Genomic DNA, 13,405 nt, shown 5'->3' with positions numbered 1-13,405 from the left:
AGGTAGATTTAATTTAGAAAAAAAGAAGGCATGTAGTGTCAATCAAGGCATGATGATGCTATATTTCCCAGGTACTGCCTCGCCTTACAGTGCTAAGCCGTACAGTATTTTGGGTTCCTTTGCAATTTGTTACTTTATGGCACTGACTCTAGTAGAAATAGCATAAAGCATTCTTCTAGTAACAATAAAAATCTAGAAATTTGTTTGAAAAATGTCCGTCAAGAAAGGGAGACAGTGTGCCCAGTAGAAAGAACATTAGCACGCCAGTCAATAGACTTGTGTTGTAATTTTACTCTGCTATTTGTCTGCTATATCACCTTAGGCAAGTCACTTAACTTCTTCATGCCTCATTCTTCTCACCTGTAAAATGGGGATTCAAAACCCGTTGTCCCTCCTAAATAGACTGAGTGCCCCATGTGGGAAGGGACCGCATGCCTGACATGATTTTCTTGTATCTACTCTCAGGCCTTCAATCGATTGTATTTATTGAGTGCTTATTATGTGCAGAGCACTGCCCTAAGCTCTTGGGACAGTATAACGCAACAATGAAATACACTCAGTCCCTGCCCACATTGAGCTTACTGTCTAAAGAACTTGGCTCATAGTAAGGGCTTAATAAATACCATTTAAAGCAAAACAAACAAACAAAAAACCTCCCTAATCATTCACTGATATTCATTGATCTATTTTGTTCAGACCACTGTACTAAGCACCTGAGAGATTACAGTGAAGTAGCAGCAACCTCTCCCCTCCAGGAGCCTTCACCCATGTATTCTCAATAAATGAATAATAATAATTTTGGTATTTGTTAAGTGCTTACTATGTGCAGAGCACTGTTCTAAGCACTGGGGTAGATACAGGGCAATCAGGTTGTCCCACATGAGGCTCATGGTCTTCACCCCCATTTTACAGATGAGAAAACTGAGGCACAGTGAAGTGACTTGCCCAGAGTCACACAGCTGACAAGTGGCAGAGCCAAGATTCAAACCCATGACCTCTGACTCCTAAGTCCGGGCTCTTTCCACTGAGCCATGCTGCTTCTCTATATTTATCTAGCACAATTTTCCCATTACATGAGGTTCTTCAAGAGGAGTTAATGTACCCTTTTTTTAATCATTGTTATTGTTGTCAGTAAGGCATAGAACAGAACTTCTTTGCCACACCACATGCTGATAAAATTAGTTTTCAAAGGGATAAAAAGTTTTAAGACTTTTTTTTTTTTTTTTTTTTTTTTTCCTCCTACTCTCTGATACAGCCATGCTTGTGGATATCTGTGGCAAGAAGCTGCCTAGTTCTTTTTTTTTGTTGTTGTTGTAGTTGTTGTTATTTAACATTTAGAAAGAATCTAAATCTAACAAAGTATGGCTTTCCTCCACAGTGCTCCCCCCTTTACCATTTTATGTGGAAACAAACATCACTGACAATTCCTGTCTTCCTCTGATATACTGATAAGAAGGGGCTTGGCAATTTATTTTTTTCCTGACAGTTATATGGTTATGATACATACACACAAACTAACAATTTATGAGACTCTACATAACTTTTTTTTTTTTTTTTTTCCACTTCAAAAAGGCTCACACTCAAGAGTTTCAAGGAAGGATAAGGACCAGAGCAATAATACTTGTGCAGTCTTGAAATACCGACGCTTAACACATATGATATACTAGTCCAAAATCTACACCCAAGGCAGCCTATAAAGTGTGTGTTTTATGGACAGATTTTTTTTGCTTTGATTGTAATTGAAACATTAAACTAAGCCTCTTGGTCTGCCTTGCCCTTTTAGGGAGAGTGAAGGAGTTGAACCATGGGTTAACTAACGGCAGGGCTTTTAGATCGACTTTTCTTCTCTCTCTCTCTTAAAAATAAAATCAACCTCATAGATGAGTCTGGACATAGAAGGTGCTTTCTCTGTAACTAATTTATAACTAGGGAGATTCTGTACCACCACAGTTAATTATGACATTCATTAAGCACTTATTATGTGCTGAATACAAGATAAGCACTGCAGACACAACAACCCCTACCCAAAATGGAGATCACAGGTCTCACCTTCACAATATCACCAAGATCTGCCCTTTCCTCTCCATCCAAACCACCACCACGTTAGTACAATCACTCATCCTATCCCAACCGGATGACTTCATCGGCTTTCTTTCTGACCTCCCAACCTCCCGTCTCTCCCCACTTCAGTCTATACTTCACTCTGCTGCCCGGATTAACTTTCTACAGAAACATTCTGGGCATGTCAGCACTATCCTCAAAAATCTCCAGTGTGATTGCCTATATCTCTATATACCTCCTTGATACCTTCGTGTGAAGCGAAAACTCCTCACTATTATCTTCAGAGCTGTCCATCACCTTGCCCCTTCCTACCTCACCTCCCTTCTCTTCTTCTCCATCCCAGCCCGCACACTCCACTCCTCAGTAGTAACCTTCTCACTGTGCCTCCATCTCAGCTGTTCAGACATGGACCCCTGGACCACATCCTACCTCTGGCCTGGAATGCCCTCCCTCGTCAAATCCGCTAAACAATCACACTTCTACCCTTCATAGCCCTACTGAAAGCTCATCTCCTCCAAGAGGCCTTCCCAGACTAAGCCCTCCTTTTCTCAGCTCTCCCCTGCATCGCCCTGACTCGCTCCCTTTGCTCTCCCTCCCTCCCCACCCACAGCACTTAAATATATATGTACATATCTATAATTATATTTGTATTAATGCCTATTTACTTGTTTTGCTCTGTATATATCTATAATTCTATTAATTTATATTGACGCTATTGATGTCTTTTTATTTGTTTTGATGCCTGTCCCCCACCTTCTAGACTGTAAGCCCATTGTAGGCAGGGACTGTCTCTCTGTATTGCTGAATTGTACTTTCCAAGTGCTTAATACTGTGCTCTGCACACAGTAAGCGCTCAATAAATACGAATGAATGAATGAATGAATGAATGAATGAATGAATTAATTAATCTATACAGGGGAGGACAAAAATGCAGAAAAGATAAAGATAAATGACCAGGTGATCAAATTATTGTCCACTTCAAAATTACTTTCTGCCCTCCTCCACAGGCCCTGGACTCTTTCCAGTTTTCCCAACAAGCTATGCTTCTCCTAGACTCCACAGCATTCCTGAGGCACACACTCTCCAAGCCTTCAACATTGCATTCTCTCCTTTGTTCATCCACTGCTTTTGCCCTAAATCTACCCCACTCTCTGCATCGTCCAATCCTCTGACAGATTGCAGACCAGTAAGGAGGCTGATGTCAGCTCTGGTCAACCCCTCGCTCAAGAGCTGCATCAGTCTCATTATACATCTCCTTCCCTGAAATCCCCCCTTCTCCTTTGGTCAATCCTACAGACTTCTCCTCCAGGAGACAATCGGGAATGAGAGATCAGGAGAGAACTGGTTCAGGAAACATTATCCCTTCCAGAAATGAGAGTGTCTAAGATGGCGGGCCTACAATCACAGGCTGAACATTCCGTGCTGGAAATAAAGTAGGTGGACAAGCTCTTGCTTCAAAACTGGAGAGGTGAAAACTATTTATTGTCCGGCTTTTCAGTACAAGTACAAATAGAAACACAAAGGAGGCCTCTCAAGTGCTTTGCAGACAGCACAAAGGAAAACCTTTTCTAAGTTCTCTTAATAAAGCCTCACATTCATTTTATGCTCCAGCCTCAGGTCTAATCCACTAGACTTCATCAATACAGTTGGCAAATGAGAAATTTTGAGGGCAACTGAGCCCAGTGAAATATCACAATAGAGGCACATAAAGCAATTTAGTTTAGGTGTGTAGGAAATTTGACTCAATTTAAGCACTCAAAATGTTCACTGGCCCAGAGATCATTCTTTCACTTTGCAGTTGTGGTGGCCAAAAGGCTGGTATTTCTACTTCTATAATGTAAACTGCCAGAATACTGCCTGCCTGAAGATGTGCCCCGACCTCATCTCTCTCACCAACGATCCCTTTCCCACATTCACCCCCTATTCTGGAAATCCCTCTCCCTCCTTATACACCAGACTACCACTCTCCCCTCCTTCAAAGCCTTTTTAAGGTCGCATCTCCAAGAGAACTTCCCCAATAAAGCCTCTTTTTCCCCCCAGCTTGCTTTCCCTTCTGTATCATCAATATGTAGTGGCAATATAAAAACATTATACTAATGTGTGTACACACACAAAAAATGGATGTTTGCGATACACACGCATGAAGAAAATAAATGGAAAGACATTCCTATACGCTTATGGTAATGTGGCCGGGGCCAAATAAGGATTCCAGAGAGACAGAATGTCAAGTATAGTTTAAAAAACACCACCAGAAAGTACTAACTAGGCTACTTTCAAATCCACACCCAAAGTGCAGAAGGTAAAATGATGGTGTTCAATCTAAAAACATATCATCTAAAATGTGCTTTACTCTCCGCTTTGGAGTTTATGGAACATTTGGGTACTGAAGAAGATGACACTCCCTCCTCCTTTTAAAAAGTGCAGAAGGGTGAGTAAGGAAGTGTTTATATGTAGCAGTACCGCAGGAGAAAATATATCATTTCATTGCATCACTCACCATCAGCTGAACTCCCTGCCCAATCCCTCTCTGGCCTAGACCTCCCTCCCTAACATCTGTCAGATGACCATTCTCCCCCATTCTAAGCCCCACTCAAGTCACATCTCCTTCAAGAGGCCTTCCCCAGATAGACCCTCATTTCCCCTGTCCCCCCTGCATTCTGTACGGCCTGTGCCCTTGGATATTCACCCCGGGGCACTTATGTACAAATTCTTATTCTCTGCCATTTCCCCTATCTGGAATGTATTTGAATGCAGTTTCCCCCTCTAGATTGTAAACTCGTTTAGGGCAGGGATCCCGTCTATTTACTTTATCCTACTGACTCATCTCTCTCATCTTTCTTCTCCACCTGAATTGCTACTATCCTCATCCAAGCACTAATCCTATCTCTCCACAACTACTGCGGCAGCTTCCTCGCTGACCTCCCTGCTTCCTGTCACTCCAGTCCATGCTTCACTGTGCTGCTTGGATCGTGTTTCTTAAATGATGTTCAGTCCTCGTTACCCCATCCCTCATGAACCTCCAGTGGTTGCCCTTTCACCTCTGCCACCAACAGAAACTCCTTACCATTGGTTTAAAGCACTCAATCACTTTGCCCTCTCCTATCTTCCCCTCACTCATTTCCTATAATCCGGTAAGGCTCACTTCTCTCCAAACTAACTGTACCTCAATCTCTACCTCAGCGCTAACCTTTTGCCCATGTTCTGCCTCTGGCCTGGAACTCCCTCCCTCTTCATACCTGACAGACCACTACTTTTCCTACCTTCAAAGCCTTATTCCATCAACTGACGGTATTGAGTGCTTATTGTGTGCAGAGCACTTGTATTAAGCACTTAGGAGACTTTAGTGTAACAAAGTTAGTAAAAAAATCAAATTATTAATATATTTCCCCCAAGAGGCAATCCCTACATCCTCAATTCCCTACTTTTTCTCTCTTCTGTCATACTTGAACTTGGATTTTCACCCTATAAACACTCCACCCTCACTCAGCTCCACAGAACTCATCTGTAACTTATTTATTCATATTAACATCTGTCTCCCTCTCTAGACTGTAAGCTTGTGGGCTGTCACTTAGGAGCAGGGAAGATGTCTACCCACTCTGCTATAATGTACTCTCTCAAGATCTTAGTACAATGTTCTGCACAAAGTAAGTGTTCAATAACCACTGATCGATTTACTGTACTCCCCCCCAAATGCTTAATGGTGCTCTACGCACAGCAAGCACTCAATGAATGCCATTATTGACTGACTCAGGCATTTTATAGAGTGCCCTCAGTAAGGTGGAAAGAAGAAGGTGAGGGATCAAGCAGGCTAGATCGAAGGCCTGTACTGAGCTTCTAAATCCACGAACTGGGGAATGAGGCTCCATTTGTTTCTTCAGGGCTATTATAGAGACCTATTCCAGAGCTTGTCTTCATCTCCTCGTTCAAAGCTCTCCTTACTTAGCCTCCCTGTCTTCTCAGCAGTCCCCAGGGCCCTCTTGAACATACCTGTTTAATTATGTAATCTATTTTATTATCTGTTGTGGAAGTATTAGGGGAGACAGACATAAAAATATGGATAAAGTAATCAGAATAATTGTGTATTCAGTGGAATAAATATATACGTGAAGGTTGAGGATGGGAACAAATTGGTCATCAGATCTATTCTTTTACTGTGAAAGAATAGCTAACACTTTATGTTTATTCTTCTCCTCCCTAACCAGAAGTTTGGAAACTCTTTGAGGATAGGCTCACCTCTGAGATGTCTTTTGAATGCTGCCTAAACATCCAGTACTATTCTAGGGACACTAAGAATTTGGTCAACCTGATAACAATTAATCGCATTATTGAGCAAGCAGTGCACCATACTAAGGACTTGAGAGAATATAATATAGCAGAGTTGGAAGACGCATTCCCTTCCCATAAGGAGCTTACTGTCTAGAGGAATGATACTGCTGAGGCCCTTCTTCTCTGCTCATAGATCTACAGTTTCTCTCCTGCAGAAAACAGAGTGGACAGGGAGCGAGGGACCCAGAAGATTCTGTGAAAGTAAGAGATTTGGGCCTTTCCTACTGTTGTTGTTGCCTTATGATGTCAAGTCGTGTCCGCCCCATAGCGACACCATGGACACACCTCTCCCAGAAGGCCCCACCTCTATCTGCAATCGTTCTGGTAGTGGATCCACAGAGTTTACTCGGTAAAAATACGGAAGTGGTTTACCATTGCCTTCTTCCGCACAGTAAACCTGAGTCTCCTCCCTCGACTCTCCCATGCCACTGCTGCCCAGCATGGGCGAGTTTTGACTTGTAGGAGATGGCCTGCCACTCACTAGCCACTGCCCAAGCTAGGAATAGAATGGGTAGGCCTTCCCTTGACTCTCCCTCCCATAGTCGAGACTGGTAGAGGACTGGAAACTCTCCTACTGTTACCAAGCAACTAAGCAATTAGTGTGTTTGAGTTTCCTGTCAAGAAAAGTGGCCTTTGGGAAATTCAGGACTGAGAACCTGTACAGAGGAGTTAATGATAGTGCTGGTGACTTGCACGGCACCACTCAAGTTTCCACTGGGGCCGAGAAGGCATAGCACATGTAAGGGATAAATATTTCTGTTTTCATTCGTTCATTCAATCAGATTTATTGAGCGCATAATGTGTGCAGAATTCTGTAGTAAGCACTTTGCATTTATCTATGGTTCTTGTATTTATCTATAGTTCTATTTACCTATTTTGATGGTATTAATGCCTGTCTACTTATTTTATTTCGTTCTCAGTCTCCCCCATTTTAGACTGTGAGCCTGTTGTTGGGTAGGGATTGTCTCTATCTGTTGATGAATTGTACTTTCCAAGTTCTTAGTACAGTGCTCTGCACACAGTAAGTGCTCAATAAATATGATTGAAGGAATGAGTGAATGAGAGTACAGTGCAATAAACAGACACATTCCCTCCTCATGTTAGTATCCCCCTCTGGACTGTAAGATTTTTGGGGATTGGGAATGTGTCTACAAATTCTATTTTGTACACTCTTGAGCGCTTAGTATAGTGCTTTGCACACAATAAGCACTTAATAAATACTACTGATTGAGGTGGACAAGAGCACAAGACTTCAGGAAGTGCACCTGTGGTAAAGTGGACCGTGCTGGACAATGGATATTCTCCACCCCATTCCCTGAAAAAGTTTTCTTTTTTTTTTTTTCTAAATGGTATTTAAGCATTTATTATGTGCCAGGCACTGTGCAAAGCACTAAGCTATATACAACGTAATCAGGGTAGACACAGTCCATGTCCCACATGGGGCTCAGGATCTTAAGCCCCATCTTGCAGATGAGGGAACTGAGGCACAACGAAGTTAAGTGATTTGCTCCAGGTCACACAACAGGCAACTGAGAGCGCCAGGAATAGAACACAGGTGCACTGACTCCCAGGCCCAGGCTTTTTTCCACCAGGGCTCATTGCATTACTGTTAGATAAAACTATCTTTCTCACAAACTAAAAGAACTGGGCTCCTTCTCTAACAAGCCAATTCAGATCCCTTGGACAAAAATCACATCAGTTAAATTGATTATTTATTACTGACAAGCCCTGAAGTAAGCACGCGGGGGTGTCTAACGGAAGAGTATAATCCCTGCCTATAGGGGCCTTTCTGTCCTAGGGGAGTTCAAATCAAACCCTGAATGATTATTCGAAAATTAAATTGACTTCTTTATAAGTATTAAAAAGAACACATAGAAAATGCTGGTTCCTAAAGGCATTTTGCTGAACACTTGGGTTTTAAAATATGTTCTTGAAGTAGTTTAATATGTTTATATCAATACGTGGTTATTGCAGTGGTAATCACGAGCCATTTTTAACAGTTTTCCTCCTGGTCATTTTGATAATAGATAGTCCAGTTTCATGGGATGATCAAAGAAATTAAACCAGTAGCTTCCATTTTAACGGGACTCACGGAGGCCTTAGGCAATTCACGACAGATCCGCATCTCCCCACCTTCGGGAAGGTGGATATATCCCTCTTTCTCAAGGAAGCGTAGGGATTAGTGTAGCTCTGTGGCATTGACAATGAAGATCTTGAATAAAACATTTTCCGTTTTGGTAGATTTCCTACATAAAGCCGCAAACTCAATGGGAAGGCTCCTCTGGATGGAACACATCCATCAGATGTGTTGCGGAGAGGTGTTTAAGGAAAACAAATATATATGAAAGCATCATGGTGCAATTTCAATTACTCTACAGAGCTCCATAAAGCTGAAAGCCATAAATGATTGTATAAATGCGTCAGAAATATGAAGCCGGTTGGCCTCTCTCTGTCCAGACTGTAGATGCTCATTTACAAGAACTGGAAACCCAGACAAATTAACCTCCTATTTCCACCAACAGGTTGTCAAGTCTTCACGCCTGACTTCCTGCCCCTGAATGACTTTGTCGCTTGCACCTGATAACCCCGGTCACCAGGGAACAGCCTGTATGCCACTGTTCTCTGACTCCTGAGCGACTTGTCAAAATACTTAGGCTCCCGAGAAATGTCACACCTCATACCAGTCTTCTGAACAGCGTTATTAGTTTTTCTCTAACTGCCATTGCCAACACTGGAAGCTTTCCTTTCCAGCGTAGTGCAGCAGCTCACTGCTCCCCGGGGAAGTTATCTTTGGGTGGACAGGTTACTAAGTGTTTTGTAATAATTGGACCTTTTAAAATAATAATAATGTTATCTGTTGAACACTCACTTTTTGCCAGACACCCTAGTGAGCACTGGGGTACATTCAAGCAAATCGGGCTGGTGCCTGTCACACTGTGGGGCTCGCAGCAATCTCCATTTTACAGTTGAGTTACCCGAGGCAGACAGAAGCCAAGTGACTTGTCTCAGGTCACACAGCAGACAGGCGGCAGATCCAGGATTAGAACCCATGACCTTATGAGTCTCAGCCTCTGGACTCGCTCTGGTGCCTCTACGCTGGCCAGTTCAATAGGTACCAGGGTAGAGGTCTAATCTATCTAATGTGGTGCCTCCCATTTTTGGGGGGTGCTGCCATCAGACTTCCCAGGGGGGATGATCAAATTTAACACCCTGAGGGAACTCTCCCACACACAGATGATCCCCCCCCTGAGGAGTAGGCCTGAAAAACTAGTAGTCAAAGTGGACTAGGGGCCCAAGGATCTTTGCATCAGGTTTCCTGGCATCGTGCATATGCAACAATTACTTTACACCCAGATAACGTGAAAACTCATTATCCCGTTTACCGGTGGGTCTCCACATCAGAGAAAGCGTGGCCGATTACAGAGGAATAACCCACAGTTTGTTGTCTCACCTTCTTCTGAGCCACAGTGGGTGAAAAATAGACTGAGTGATTCTGAGGCAGCTGTATCCAATGCCACTCACACAACGGTAATTAGATAATGGCATAAATCCTGTCATGGAATGAGTGAAACATCTCCCTTCAGATTTGCAGAAGTTGCATTTTTCATTTTGTACAAGATGCTCTAAATTTTCCTCTGCAGCACACACATGTAGATCAAAAGGATGCTCTAGGGTAAAAGGAATCACACGTTTTTCTGTTCCAATCATACACCCACACGTATTTTCAAAAGTGGACTATAAACTATCGTGTGCGCCTCCCTGGAAATTCTGTGGGGATCCATCCTTAAAGCACATCCTTAATAGACCCAGGACAATCCAATACACAGATCTTGAAAGTTTCTTCTTCTTTGACTCGAATGGATACAAATTACCAGAATGCTAACATTTGAAAGCAGAAGACACGATGACTTGCAAGCTATGCAAATTGTTTTTGAATAATTTAGCGCACTTCTAATCGAGCCTATACAAGTCGGTTCTTGCTTGTGTGTGCTTTTTTTTTTTCCCCCTTTTTTCATCTGAATACTTTCTGTTCACATAAGCGCGACAATAATATTAAAAGAAAAGTAATGGGCTTTTTCTTCCTATGAAATGTTTATGAAGTATTTGTTTATCACAATGTACCGGCTTGTTAATTGGGTTAGTTACTTGCTTAAGCAAGCAAATAACATTGGACGGATAGTGCCATTACTCTGAAACTAAACCGAGTGGCAATAAATGCACTATCAATTTCAGGCTAATAGTATTTCCCTGCGGTTCCGATGAATGGGCAATCTGGGGTGGAAGAGACAAAGCCCAACCTGGGTGACAGATCTTGGGGCTACAGGGCATTCACGGGGCGGTCTGCGCTTTCTTCGGACATCCCGTGAGTCCAGACTTCCAGAGTTCCTGCAGTTCTTTTTTAACCCGTCTTTCTGAAACTCGCTGCACCCTGGGCCCCCGGTATCACGATTCCTCCCGCGGAATGGGCTTATTATTGTTGTGGTTATTATTATTATTATTATTATTATCATTAAGGTTTTCTGGGTAGCAATTGAGTGGAGATTTGTTGCCTTGGAAACGCAGCTGGGCGTGCAGCTGTTGTAACTGTTTGTGTTATTTTCCTTTATATCGGGAACGATTTTCAAAGCTTTCCCACGTTCGTATGACATTCCGTGATATCTTTCTGGGCCAGTCTGCGTGACAAATCATGCGAGGTGGAAGAAGTAAAGCGTTCGCCCTGGGAAAATGGCCTCTCTAGGGCTGAGCCGATTCTTCACGTTTGCAATTTTGCAATTCTGTTGCTTTTCCCAAGTCATATTTATTTCATCCACCAACCTACTTAGGATCAGCTCCTGGGCACTGCCATCGTCTTATGCTCAGACCATTATATCCAGAGGAAAAGTGGATTTTTAGTGCACCAGCAGTCTAAATGTAGTGTGTTGGCTGTGTGAGTGTGTGTGACTCTGTATGTTTGTGTGTGGGCGCACACACATGGATGTGTATATGCCCATAGTCCCCCTGTAGACTGTATGCACCTTGTGGGCCGTGGAACTTGCCTACCAACTCTGTTGTATTGTACTTTCCCAAGTGTTCAGACCAGTGCTCTGCACACAGAAAGTGCAGGTTGAAATACTCCAAGTGCCTTAAACCTGTCATCAAAAGTCTCAGGTTACCTGAGATGTGGGACCTCAATATTTTCACCATTGTTGATGCAATGTAGACTTGTCCTGTGATTCTAAGGTGGTCGCCATAACTGTTGCTCGCCTGGTGAGAAAGAATTACTTTCTCGGACCTTATTGTTTTCCTGAAGTTGTTCTGAGTGCTGGGAAGGGAAGCTACACGATCAGTTATAAATCGGTCAGTTGTATCTAACTGTGTGCCGAGCACTGTACTAAGTGCTTGGAAGAGTACAATATAACCATATGATGGACACATTCATTGCCCACAGTGACTTTACGGTCTAGAGGACCCACGCCTAAAGGGGGAGACAGATCAAAGTATTTTCAAAGAAAGCGATAAAATAGATAATTGAACATAGAGTCCTGAACTAGATGCTGTGGGGGGTAAAATGAATGAAGAGAAGAATGAGGGACAAACACAAGTTCAGAAAAATAGTCTTTCAAATTAACAAAGTGATCCAAAAATGGCAGCTCAATTTAAACGGGCTTTAGAAATTTGGAATAACCTCCTGACCAAATGAATTGATCTCCCCTAGAATACCTTCACAGGGAAGACCATTCAATTTTCTTCTGAGGGTTAAGGTTCAATAGTGTAAAGAGTCAAGGCCTGAGAGTCAGGAGAGTCAGGTTCTAGTCCCGGTTAGCCACTAATCTGTTATACGATTTTCCAGAAGTCACTTTACCCTAAAATTAAAAAAAAAAAAAAAAAAAAAAAAAAAAAATGATTGTGGTACTTGCCAAGCATTGTTCTAAGCACTGGGGTAGATGCAAGTTGATTAGGTTGGACATGTCACATGTGGGGCTCACACTCTTGATCCCAATTTTTCAGATGAGGTAGCTGAGGCACAGAAAAGTTAATTGACTTACTCAGAGTCTCCCAGCAGACATGTTTCAGGCTTGGGATTAGAACCCAGATCCTTCGAACTCCCAGGAACATGCTCTATCAACTAAGCCATGCTGCTTCTCTGGGCCTCAGTTACCCCATCGGGAAAATGGACATAAAATACCCACTCTCCGTCTCTCTTAGATTGTGAGCCCGAGTGGGACAGGATTTGCATCTGGACTCATCATCTTACACCCACGAACCCATTCCTCCAGGAAACATCCCCATTAACTTTTAATCTCCCCAGTTTACATCTATTTACATGCTATTTCAACTCTTCTGAACTTAGATGCCTCCTAAGCACTGAAATATCCTCAACCTCCCATTGCATTCTGTACATCTCTTACTTTATTACTTAAGAAGATACCCTACTACTTAATCATTAGCTCACGTATTCTCCATTCTGGTTTCTGTTGCCTTCCCTCCAAAGAAACCACTCTCTCGAAGGTCACAAATCATCTCCTTCTTGCTAAATCTAATGGCCTCTACTCCCCTACTCCACCTAATGCTCCTCAACCTCTCAGCTGCCTTCGACACTGCCGACCGCCCCCTTCTCCTGGAAGCGTTATCCCAACTCGGGTTCACTGACACCGTCCTCTCCCGGTTTTCCTCCCATCTCTCCGTCCTCTCATTCTCAGTTTCTTTGACAGGCTTCTCTGGTTCCCATCATCTAACTGTTGGTAACCCTCAAGGGTCAGTTCTGGGTCCCTTTTTATTCTCCATCTACACCCACTCCCTTGGAGAACTCATCGGCTCAGATGGCTTCAACAGTCACCTCTATGCAGATCATTCCCAAATAAAAATAAGTCGAGACAAATGATAGGAACTTGCTCTCTCCAACCTAATATTTCTTCCATATACCCTTCTCCCTACCATATTTCAGCTCTCTAACTCTAGAGTTGAAAAGCTAACAGCTTTACAGATGAAGTTCTTCTTTCCCCTCCTTGACTGCAATTGCTTGTGACAGTCCAAGTTT

At 42.8% G+C, this 13,405-nt stretch overlaps 1 protein-coding gene across 3 annotated transcripts in view; it reads right to left on the bottom strand.

The window, feature by feature from the left end:
- PCDH11X (protocadherin 11 X-linked) overlaps positions 1–13,405 on the bottom strand; it is a 1,108,633-nt gene that overhangs the window by 383,354 nt on the left and 711,874 nt on the right. The window lies entirely within an intron of this gene.

The sequence above is a fragment of the Ornithorhynchus anatinus genome, chromosome 6 (genome assembly GCF_004115215.2).
Source record: "Ornithorhynchus anatinus isolate Pmale09 chromosome 6, mOrnAna1.pri.v4, whole genome shotgun sequence".
Lineage (NCBI taxonomy): Eukaryota > Metazoa > Chordata > Mammalia > Monotremata > Ornithorhynchidae > Ornithorhynchus > Ornithorhynchus anatinus.
Note: the sequence above shows the minus strand (reverse complement) of the source record. Positions and strands in the feature narration are given on the sequence as shown.